This window comes from Salmo salar, unplaced genomic scaffold (genome assembly GCF_905237065.1).
Source record: "Salmo salar unplaced genomic scaffold, Ssal_v3.1, whole genome shotgun sequence".
Taxonomy (NCBI): domain Eukaryota; kingdom Metazoa; phylum Chordata; class Actinopteri; order Salmoniformes; family Salmonidae; genus Salmo; species Salmo salar.
In genome coordinates this window covers 232,157-244,556 of record NW_025547937.1, presented here as the reverse complement: position 1 = coordinate 244,556, position 12,400 = coordinate 232,157, and positions in this window count along the sequence as shown.

Sequence of the window (12,400 nt, the reverse complement as noted above, 5' to 3'; positions counted from 1 at the left end):
TTGATAACCCACGACAGACAGACGGCTATTTCTGAGATTACAGGTGTTTGCACAATGTTTGCACAATGGCCTTCCCATTTCATATACAATGCCTTCAGAAAGTATTCACACACCTTGAATTTTTACACATTTTGTTGTCTTACAGACTGAATTTGAAACTTTTTCAATAAATTAAATTAATCAATCAAATGTTCACATTTCACTGAGAATTTATTTCAGAACAATGTTGTGGAAAATGTTATTGAAAAAAAAGCATGAGTTGTTTTGTACATTTGGGAAAGTACTCGGGTTTATTTCCCAGGTTCCCCAGATAGAGGTGGCAGGTGCTGGTTGAAGTCTCTCCAACTATGTCAGGAATCCATTGTCATTGTGGTACCAGCCGCTTGACGACCGCGCAACAGGCAGTTCTGGGAAACAGATGAACATTTCTGAGAAGTCACACCCTTTACTTGACATACTGTAATAAATGATTGATTGGTTATGTACAAGCTGTGCTATGCAGATGCAGCATTCAGTGGTCTGAATAAACTTGGTTTGAGCTTTTCTCTGCATCTGTTTGAGTTCATACTCTGTTCACAACCTAACACCTTGCTTCAATGTATTTACTTTAATGCCTAAATGTTCTTATTCATCTTCAGAATTAAAATTACATTAACCTTGTTTTCACATTAAACTAACATAAAGAAAAGGGTGGTGACATTGTCACAGATTATGTCGTACTCGTCGCTGAAAATGTCATACTGGATAGAGAAGGACCAAGGCGCAGCGGGTATGTGGATACTCATTCTTTTAATTGGAAAATGAAAAGCATCCACAGGGAAAAACAAAATGACTCGCCAGAGCTGCCTGCCCGCCAGAATTACTTTCCCCAGAGCTGCCTGCCCGCCAGAATTACTTTCCCCAGAGCTGCCTGCCCGCCAGAATTACTTTCCCCAGAGCTGCCTGCCCGCCAGAATTACTTTCCCATTGTTCCTCAACTGTAATGTATGATACACCATTTTCTATCTCTGTGTCTCTACTTTTATTCAATGTAAAAAACACAATTTCAAATTTTGCTACGTCGAATCGAGCCTGGTCGGTCCCAGTTGTCATCTCATTGTTACTTAGGGAGCTCGGTCTATTATACAGACAGTAGGTGAGTTCTGTCCCAGGTAGATGCAAAAATCTGGTAACTTTCCCCAACATTCTTTGAAAACCCAGTTGGGAGATTCACAGTATCGGGAAGGAATAAGCAGGACATTTTTTGAAAACTGGGGATTTTGGGAAACTTACTGGACTGTGTGCATGTTTATATTACTGCCTAGCACCAAAATCTATTTCATCTGATCGTGGTCTTTAATTTAGAAAACAATTAGTTGTGTGAAGTGTTAGTAGAGTACTGGAACCTGTATGCTCCGGTGTAAACTGAAGCTGTCTTGACTACAATTGTCTAAATACACGTACAATGTTTTCTCTTGCTAATCCATGCAGGTTTGTCATCTGACTTCCAAGATAGATACAACCATACTCCAAGGCAGGACATTTCCCCACATCCAGGTTGAGGCCTGCTACCAGCAGGAACACGGAGCACCTCATATCTTTTAGCCTAGAAACATACAATATGTTGTTGCCTTACCAACCAGCAATATGTAACTTTTTGGGCGACCAGAACAAATTCACATAGAAACATTGAGTTATAGATCTTTCATTTCTAATTTAAAGCAAGTCTAATCAGCTGTAGATGTGTTCTATATGCACTATTTCTATGTTTCCTGTTCTTAAGTTTCGTTTCTGCATCTTACTGTCAGTTTTGTACACCAGCTTCGAACATATGAAAATACAATATTTTTGGTTATGGAAAATATATTTCACAGCGGTTCATATGGTATAATGATTCTCTACACAATTACTGCTTGTGTTGTCACAAACTGAAATTAGGCCTACCATTAGAATTTTAGCAACCAGTAAATGGCAGAGCAATTTCTGCATATTGCACCTTTAAGTAACCTTCTGTCTTATGTAACCATACAAACATAACATATCATACTAATCTATCTGAGTGTCCTGGATTTACATTTACTATGAGACCAGGCTGTCTACACACAGTGACACAGTGCATCTAGTCTATGAGACCAGGCTGTCTATACACAGTGACACAGTGCATCTAGTCTATGAGACCAGGCTGTCTACACACAGTGACACAGTGCATCTAGTCTGTGAGACCAGGCTGTCTACACACAGTGACACAGTGCATCTAGTCTATGAGACCAGGCTGTCTATACACAGTGACACAGTGCATCTAGTCTATGAGACCAGGCTGTCTATACACAGTGACACAGTACATCTAGTCTATGAGACCAGGCTGTCTACACACAGTGACACAGTGCATCTAGTCTATGAGACCAGGCTGTCTACACACAGTGACACAGTGCGTCTAGTCTATGAGACCAGGCTGTCTATACACAGTACATCTAAATCAAATCAAATCAAATGTATTTATAAAGCCATTCTTACATCAGCTGATGTCACAAAGTGCTGTACAGAAACCCAGCCTAAAACCCCAAACATCAAGCAATGCAGGTGCAGAAGCACGGTGGCTAGGAAAAACTCCCTAGAAAGGCCAGAACCTAGGAAGAAACCTAGTGAGGAACCAGGCTATGAGGGGCCAGCCCTCTTCTGGCTGTGCCGGTTGGAGATTATAACAGAACATGGCCCAGATGTTCAATTGTTCAAAGATGACCAGCAACAGGTCAGTACCTCAGGAGTAAATTTCAGTTGGCATTTCATAGGCGATCATTCAGAGTATCTCTACCGCACCTGCGGTCTCTAGAGAGTTGAAAACAGCAGGTCTGGGACAGCTAGCACATCCGGTGAACAGGTCAGGGTTCCATAGCCGCAGGCAGAACAGTTGAAACTGAAGCAGCAGCATGGCCAGGTGGACTGGAGACAGCAAGGAGTCATCAGTCCAGGTAGTCCTCAGGCATGGTCCTAGGGCTCAGGTCCTCTGAGAGAGAGAAAGAAAGAGAGAAAGAAAGAGAGAGAAAGAGAGACAGAATTAGAGAATTAGAGAGAGCATACATAAATTCATACAGGGCACCGGATAAGACAGGAGAAATACTCCAGATATAACAGACTGACCCAAGCCCCCCGACACATAAACTACTGCATAAATACTGGAGGCTGAGACAGGAGGGGTCGGGAGACACTGTGGCCCCGGACAGGGCCCCGGACAGTGCCAAACTGGCAGGATATAATCCCACCCACTTTGTCAAAGCACAGCCCCCACACCCCTAGAGGGATAGCTTCAACCACCAACTTACCATCCTTAGACAAGGCCGAGTATAGCCCACAAAGATCTCCACCACGGTACAACCCAAGGGGGTTGCCAACCCGGACAGGAAGATCACGTCAGTGACTCAACCCACTCAAGTGACGCAACCCTCCTAGGGACGGCATGGAAGAGCACCAGTAAGCCAGTGACTCAGCCCCTGTAATAGGGTTAGAGGCAGAGAATCCCAGTGGAGAGAGGGGAGCCGGCCAGGCAGAGACAGCAAGGGCAGTTTGTTGCTCCAGTGCCTTTCCGTTCATCTTCACACTCCTGGGCCAGAGTACAATCAAAGGACCTACTGAATTAATGAGTCTTTAATAAAGACTTAAAGGTCAAGACCGAGTCTACGTCTCTCACATGGATAGGCAGACCATTCCATAAAAATTGAGCTCTACAGGAGAAAGCCCTGCCTCCAGCTGTTTGCTTAGAAATTCTAGGGACAGTAAGGAGGCCTGCGTCTTGTGACCGTAGCGTACGTGTAGGTATGTACGTGTTACGTTCCCCAGGTTCTTTGTATGTGTGTGTTTCAGGATGGCTTTCTGAAATTCTAAGCAGCTGATTGGTCGGCCCCATTGCAGATTGGAGCTCTGACCCCGCCCTCTCGTTAGGAGATACAGTTGTCTGCAATTACCGACTCCTTAGGCAGCTTTAAATGACAGTGTTCCTTTGTTAGGAGAGAGCTTCTTGGTATGTCCTGTGTTTCATTGATGGTCTTTATAAATTTTTGTAAAGTATTTTGTAGCCGGTCCTGCTGACGTTTGATACTGTAATCAAAAACAGTGAAATTGTTCACTTTATGTTTGTATTATTCTGTTTCATTTGTTCCCAGGGGGGAAGGGAAAGGCACCTTGGGATTGCTTAGGCAAGAGGCCTGCGGGCATACATATACCTGTAGTATGTACTATGTCTATGCATACTAGGTAAGACCTGGGCAGACCATCCCCTCTATTTTGGTTAGTGTGCCAGGTGGTCCGAGTTACGTAAGTAGTGGGTAGGTAGGTAAGGTAGGAGAAGGGGCTCTTTATTTTTTTACTTTCTTTGCTTTGGTTCCGTCCAGCCCCTTTTCCCCAAATTACCGTGTGAACGAAATAAATCCCCTGTAAACGGCACTAATCTCTGCCTCTGTCATCCTTACCTGTACCTACAATCCCATATCTCTTTCCCTCAACGGGGAGTTGAGTTGTAGCAGGGTGTTGCGTTCCCTCTTCCAAGAAGCGTGCGTAACAGTACGGCAGGACCAAATCGGAAAGATAGGTAGGAGCAAGCCCATGTAATGCTTTGTAGGTTAGCAGTAAAACCTTGAAATCAGCCTTTGCCTTAAAACCTGTTATGGATAGGGGGCAGTATTTTCAAGGCCGGATAAAAAAACATACCCGATTTAATCTGGTTATTACTCCTGCCCAGAAACTAGAATATGCATATAATTAGTAGCTTTGGATAGAAAACACTCCAAAGTTTCTAAAACTGTTTGAATGGTGTCTGTGAGTATAACAGAACTCAAATGGCAGGCCAAAACCTGAGAAGATTCTGTACAGGAAGTACCCTGTCTGACCATTTCTTGGCCTTCTTTGTCATCTCTATCCAAAACAAAGGATCTCTGCTGTAACGTGACACTTTCTAAGGCTCCCCTAGGCTCTCAGAAGGCGCCAGAACATTGAATGATGACTCTGCAGTTACTGGCTGAAAAACAGTAGCGCATTTGGTAAGTGGTCGATCTGAGAACAATGAGACTGGCGTGCGGGTGCACGTGAAGAGTCCATTTTAGATTTTGAGTCTTTGAACGGAAAGGACGTCTCCCGGTCGGAATATTATCGCTTTTTTACGAGAAAAATCTAATAAAAATTTATTTTAAACAGCGTTTGACATGCTTCGAAGTACGGTAATGGAATATTTAGATTTTTTTTGTCACGATAAGCGGATAGTGTCTTGAACGCACGAACAAAACACCGCTATTTGGATATAACTATGGATTATTTGGAACCAAACCAACATTTGTTGTTGAAGTAGAAGTCCTGGGAGTGCATTCTGACGAAGAACAGCAAAGGTAATCCAATTTTTCTTATAGTAAATCTGAGTTTGGTGAGTACCAAACTTGGTGGGTGTCAAAATAGCTAGCCTGTGATAGCCGGGCTAACTACTCAGAATATTGCAAAATGTGCTTTCACCGAAAAGCTATTTTAAAATCGGACACCGCGATTGCATAAAGGAGTTCTGTAGCTATAATTCTTAAAATAATTGTTATGTTTTTTGTGAACGTTTATCGTGAGTAATTTAGTAAATTCACGGAAGTGTTCGGTGGGAATGCTAGTTCTGAACGTCACATGCTAATGTAAAAAGCTGGTTTTTGATATAAATATGAACTTGATTGAACAAAACATGCATGTATTGTATTACATAATGTCCTAGGAGTGTCATCTGATAAAGATCATCAAAGCTTAGTGCTGCATTTAGCTTTGGTTTTGGTTTTTGTGACACCCATTTTTCAAGCTAGCATATAATGTCACCAAAACCCAGAAGACAGCTAAATGCAGCACTCACCTTTGATGATCTTCATCAGATGACAACCCTAGGACATTATGTTATACAATACATGCATGTTTTGTTCAATCAAGTTCATATTTATATCAAAAACCAGCTTTTTACATTAGCATGTGACGTTCAGAACTAGCATACCCCCCGCAAACTTCCGGGGAATTCGCTAACATTTTACTAAATTACTCACGATAAACGTTCACAAAAAGCATAACAATTATTTTAAGAATTATAGATACAGACCTCCTCTATGCACTCGATATGTCCGATTTTAAAATAGCTTTTTGGTGAAAGCACATTTTGCAATATTCTAAGTACATAGCCCAGGCATCACGGGCTCGCTTATTTAGACACCCGGCAAGTTTAGCACTCACCATAATCATATTTACTATTATAAAAATGTCATTACCTTTTGTTGTCTTCGTCAGAATGCACACCCAGGACGTCTACTTCAATAACAAATGTTGGTTTGGTCCAAAATAATCCATCCTTATATCCGAATAGCGGCGTTTTGTTCGTATGCGTTCCAGACACTATCCGAAATAGTAAAGAAGTGTCGCGCTTGGCGCAATTCCTGACAATAAAATTCAAAGTATTCCATTGCCGTACGTCGAAGCATGTCAACCGCTGTTTAAAATCAATTTTTACGTCATTTTTCTCGTAGAAAAGCGATAATATTCCGACAGGGAATCTCCTTTTCGGCAAACAGAGGAAAAAAATCCCAAAGGCGGGGGCGGTCGGGGTCACGCGCATAAGCTAGTGTCTCTTGATGGGCCACTTGAGAAAGGCGATAATGTGTTTCAGCCTGGGGCTGGAATGACGACATTCTCTTTTTTCCCGGGCTATGAGAGCCTATGGACGACGTGGGAAGTGTCACGTTAGAGCAGAGATCCTTAGTAAATGATAGAGATGGCAAAGAAGTTCCAGAAATGGTCAGACAGGCCACTTCCTGTAAAGGAATCTCTCAGGTTTTGACCTGCCATTTGAGTTCTGTTATACTCACAGACACCATTCAAACAGTTTTAGAAAATTTAGGGTGTTTTCTATCCATATGTAATAAGTATATGCATATTCTAGTTACTGAGTAGGAGTGGTAACCAGATTAAATCGGGTATGTTTTTTATCCAGCCGTGTCAATGCTGCCCCCTAGCCCTAACAGGTTAAAAGGTTATTTACCACCTTCACAAGTGCAGTCTCAGTGCTATGATCGGGTCTAAACCAGACTGAAGCGTTTCGTATACATTGTTTGTCTTCAGGAAGGCAGTGAGTTGCTGCGCAACAGCTTTTTCTAACTTTTTTGAGAGGAATTTGAGATGCGATATAGGCCGATAGTTTTCTATATTTTCTTGGTCAAGGGTTGGCTTTTTCAAGAGAGGCTTTATTACGGCCACTTTTAGTGAATCTGGTACACATCTGGTGGATAGAGAGCCGTGCCCTGCTTCTACACCTGCATTGCTTGCTGTTTGGGGTTTTAGGCTGGGTTTCTGTACAGCACTTTGAGATATCAGCAGATGTAAGAAGGGCATTATAAATACATTTCATTTGATTATGTTCAACGTAGGAGGGCCTAGCACAGGAAGCAGGTCTTTCAGTAGTTTAGTTGGAATAGGGTCCAATATGCAGCTTGAAGGTTTAGAGGCCATGTTTTCCGGTCACAACTTGCAGACTTGTTTACGCTGCTGTGCGTTTTGTTGCCGATCTTACTTTGCTACCTGACGGTTTTTTACTTTTTCATTACCGTATATTTTTACTTTTTCCCTCACTCAACTTTTTTCATTCAACTTTTTCACCCCGGAGGTTTTATCTGGACATGGTTCGTCAGGACTTCAAACAGCCGAAGCTAAGTAACATTAACATGATGCCTTCTAATTGCAGTCGTTGTACTTATAATATACAGGAGAACGATCGCCTTACGGCAAGGATAGCTGTGCTGCAAGCCCAGCTTCAGACGCGATCGTTAGGCAAGGGTAATTTCAGTGTAGGAAAGGATGAAACAGCGTCTGTGCCACCAGTAAGTACAGATAGTAACGTTAGTATAAACCCCCTCGCACGGTCCCCGCAGCTGGACATCTTTCTCATGGCTTCTGGAGGGAAACGCTGTAGGAATGCTCAACCGGTGTCGCTTATTCAGCCGACAGAAACTTTCAACCGGTTCTCCCCATTAAGCGAGTCGGAGTCGGAGGCCGAGACTTCTCTGGTCTCTACTCCTCCCGTTGTGGGGTCTGAGACGCCGACGGCTCCCACCATTAGCTCTGACAAATTGAAAACCCTAGTCATTGGCGACTCCATTACCCGCAGTATTAGACTTAAAACTAATCATCCAGCGATCATACACTGTTTACCAGGGGGCAGGGCTACCGACGTTAAGGCCAATCTAAAGACGGTTCTGGCTAAAGCTAAAACTGGCGAGTGTAGAGAGTATAGAGATATTGTTATCCACGTCGGCACCAACGATGTTAGGATGAAACAGTCAGAGGTCACCAAGCGCAACATAGCTTCAGCGTGTAAATCAGCTAGAAAGATGTGTCGGCATCGATTAATTGTCTCTGGCCCCCTCCCAGTTAGGGGGGAGTGATGAGCTCTACAGCAGAGTCTCACAACTCAATCGCTGGTTGAAAACTGTTTTCTGCCCCTCCCAAAAGATAGAATTTGTAGATAATTGGCCCTCTTTCTGGGACTCACCCACAAACAGGACCAAGCCTGGCCTGTTGAGGAGTGACGGACTCCATCCTAGCTGGAGGGGTGCTCTCATCTTATCTACGAACATTTACAGGGCTCTAACTCCTCTAGCTCCACAAAGAAATAGGGTGCAGGCCAGGCAGCAGGCTGTTAGCCAGCCTGCCAGCTTAGTGGAGTCTGCCACTCGCACAGTCAGCGTAGTCAGCTCAGCTTTCCCCATTGAGACCGTGTCTGTGCCTCGATCTAGGTTGGGCAAAATTAAAAATGGCGGTGTTCGCTTTAGCAATCTCACTAGTATAAAGACCTCCTCCATTCCTGCCATTATTGAAAGAGATTGTGATACCTCACATCTCAAAATTGGGTTACTTAATGTTAGATCCCTCACTTCCAAGGCAGTTATAGTCAATGAACTAATCACTGATAATAATCTTGATGTGATTGGCCTGACTGAAACATGGCTTAAGCCTGATGAGTTTACTGTGTTAAATGAGGCCTCACCCCCTGGTTACACTAGTGACCATACCCCCCGTGCATCCGGCAAAGGCGGAGGTGTTGCTAACATTTACGATAGCAAATTTCAATTTACAAAAAAAAAACAATGACGTTTTCGTCTTTTGAGCTTCTAGTCATGAAATCTATGCAGCCTACTCACTCACTCACTTTTTATAGCTACTGTCTACAGGCCTCCTGGGCCATATGCAGTGTTCCTTACTGAGTTCCCTGAATTCCTATCGGATCTTGTAGTCATAGCAGATAATATTCTAATTTTTGGTGACTTTAACATTCACATGGAAAAGTCCACAGACCCACTCCAAAAGGCTTTCGGAGCCATCGACTCAGTGGGTTTTGTCCAACATGTCTCTGGACCTACTCACTGCCACAGTCATACTCTGGACCTAGTTTTGTCCCATGGAATAAATGTTGTGGATCTTAATGTTTTTCCTCATAATCCTGGACTATCGGACCACCATTTTATTACGTTTGCAATTGCAACAAATAATCTGCTCAGACCCCAACCAAGGAGCATTAAAAGTCGTGCTATAAATTCTCAGACAACCCAAAGATTCCTTGCTGCCCTTCCAGACTGCCTCTCCCTACCCAAGAACATCAGAGGACAAAAATCAGTTAACCACCTAACCGAGGAACTCAATTTAACCTTGCGCAATACCCTAGATGCAGTTGCACCCCTAAAAATTAAAAACATCTGTCATAAGAAACTAGCTCCCTGGTATACAGAAAATACACGAGCTCTGAAGCAAGCTTCCAGAAAATTGCAACGGAAATGGCGCCACACCAAACTGGAAGTCTTCCGACTAGCTTGGAAAGACAGTACCGTGCAGTATCGAAGAGCCCTCACTGCTGCTCGATCATCCTATTTTTCCAACTTAATTGAGGAAAATAAGAACAATCCGAAATTTCTTTTTGATACTGTCGCAAAGCTAACTAAAAAGCAGCCTTCGCAAATGGAGGATGGCTTTTACTTCAGCAGTAATAAATGTATGAACTTCTTTGAGGAAAAGATCATGATCATTAGAAAGCAAATTACAGACTCCTCTTTAAATCTGGGTATTCCTCCAAAGCTCCATTGTCCTGAGTCTACACAACTCTGCCAGGACCTAGGATCAAGGGAGATACTAAAGTGTTTTAGTACTATATCTCTTGACACAATGATGAAAATAATCATGGCCTCCAAACCCTCAAGCTGCATACTGGACCCTATTCCAACTAAACTACTGAAAGAGCTGCTTCCTGTGCTTGGCCCTCCTATGTTGAACATAATAAACGGCTCTCTATCCACCGGATGTGTACCAAGCTCACTAAAAGTGGCAGTAATAAAGCCTCTCTTGAAAAAGCCGAATCTTGATCCAGAAATTATAAAAACTTTCGGCCTATATCGAATCTTCCATTCCTCTCAAAAATTTTTGAAAAAGCTGTTGCACAGCAACTCACTGCCTTCCTGAAGACAAACAATGTATACGAAACGCTTCAGTCTGGTTTTAGACCCCTTCATAGCACTGAGACTGCACTTGTGAAGGTGGTAAATGACCTTTTAATGACGTCAGACCGAGGCTCTGCATCTGTCCTCGTGCTCCTAGATCTTAGTGCCGCTTTTGATACCATCGATCACCACATTCTTTTGGAGAGATTGGAAACCCAAATTGGTCTACATGGACAAGTTCTGGCCTGGTTTAGATCTTATCTGTCGGAAAGATATCAGTTTGTCTCTGTGAATGGTTTGTCCTCTGACAAATCAATTGTAAATTTCGGTGTTCCTCAAGGTTCCGTTTTAGGACCACTATTGTTTTCACTATATATTTTACCTCTTGGGGATGTCATTCGAAAACATAATGTTAAATTTCACTGCTATGCGGACGACACACAGCTGTACATTTCAATGAAACATGGTGAAGCCCCAAAATTGCCCTCGCTAGAAGCCTGTGTTTCAGACATAAAGAAGTGGATGGCTGCAAACTTTCTACTTTTAAACTCGGACAAAACAGAGATGCTTGTTCTAGGTCCCAAGAAACAGATCTTCTGTTGAATCTGACAATTAATCTGGATGGTTGTACAGTCGTCTCAAATAAAACTGTGAAGGACCTCGAGCGTTACTCTGGACCCTGATCTCTCTTTTGAAGAACATATCAAGACTGTTTCAAGGACAGCTTTTTTCCATCTATGTAACATTGCAAAAATCAGAAATTTTCTGTCCAAAAATGCAGCAGAAAAATTAATCCAGGCTTTTGTTACTTCTAGGCTGGACTACTGCAATGCTCTACTTTCCGGCTACCCGGATAAAGCACTAAATAAACTTCAGTTAGTGCTAAATACGGCTGCTAGAATCCTGACTAGAACCAAAAAATTTGATCATATTACTTCAGTGCTAGCCTCCCTACACTGGCTTCCTGTTAAGGCAAGGGCTGATTTCAAGGTTTTACTGCTAACCTACAAAGCATTACATGGGCTTGCTCCTACCTATCTTTCCGATTTGGTCCTGCCGTACATACCTACACGTACGCTACGGTCACAAGACGCAGGCCTCCTAATTGTCCCTAGAATTTCTAAGCAAACGGCTGGAGGTAGGGCTTTCTCCTATAGAGCTCCATTTTTATGGAATGGTCTGCCTACCAATGTGAGAGACGCAGACTCAGTCTCAACCTTTAAGTCTTTACTGAAGACTTATCTCTTCAGTAGGTCCTATGATTAAGTATAGTCTGGCCCAGGAGTGTGAAGGTGAACGGAAAGGCTGGAGCAACGAACCGCCCTTGCTGTCTCTGCCTTGCCGGTTCCCCTCTTTCCACTGGGATTCTCTGCCTCTAACCCTTTTACAGGGGCTGAGTCACTGGCTTACTGGTGTTCTTCCATGCCGTCCATGGGAGTGGTGCGTCACTTGAGTGGGTGGAGTCACTGACGTGGTCTTCCTGTCTGGGTTGGCACCCCCCCTTGGGTTGTGCCATGGCGGAGATCGTTGTGGGCTATACTCGGCCTTGTCTTAGGACGGTAAGTTGGTGGTTGGAGACATCCCTCTAGTGGTGTGGGGGCTGTGCTTTGGCAAAGTGGGTGGGGTTATATCCTGCCTGTTTGGCCCTGTCCGGGGTATCATCGGATGGGGCCACAGTGTCTTCTGATCCCTCCTGTCTCAGCCTCCAGTATTTATGCTGCAGTAGTTTATGTGTCGGGGGCTAGGGTCAGTCTGTTACATCTGGAGTATTTCTCTTGTCTTATCCGGTGTCCTGTGTGAATTTAAATATGCTCTCTCTAATTCTCTCTTTCTGTCTTTCTCTCGGAGGACCTGAGCCCTAGGACCATGCCTCAGGACTACCTGGTATGATGACTCCTTGCTGTCCCCAGTCCACCTGGCCGTGCTGCTGCTCCAGTTTCAAC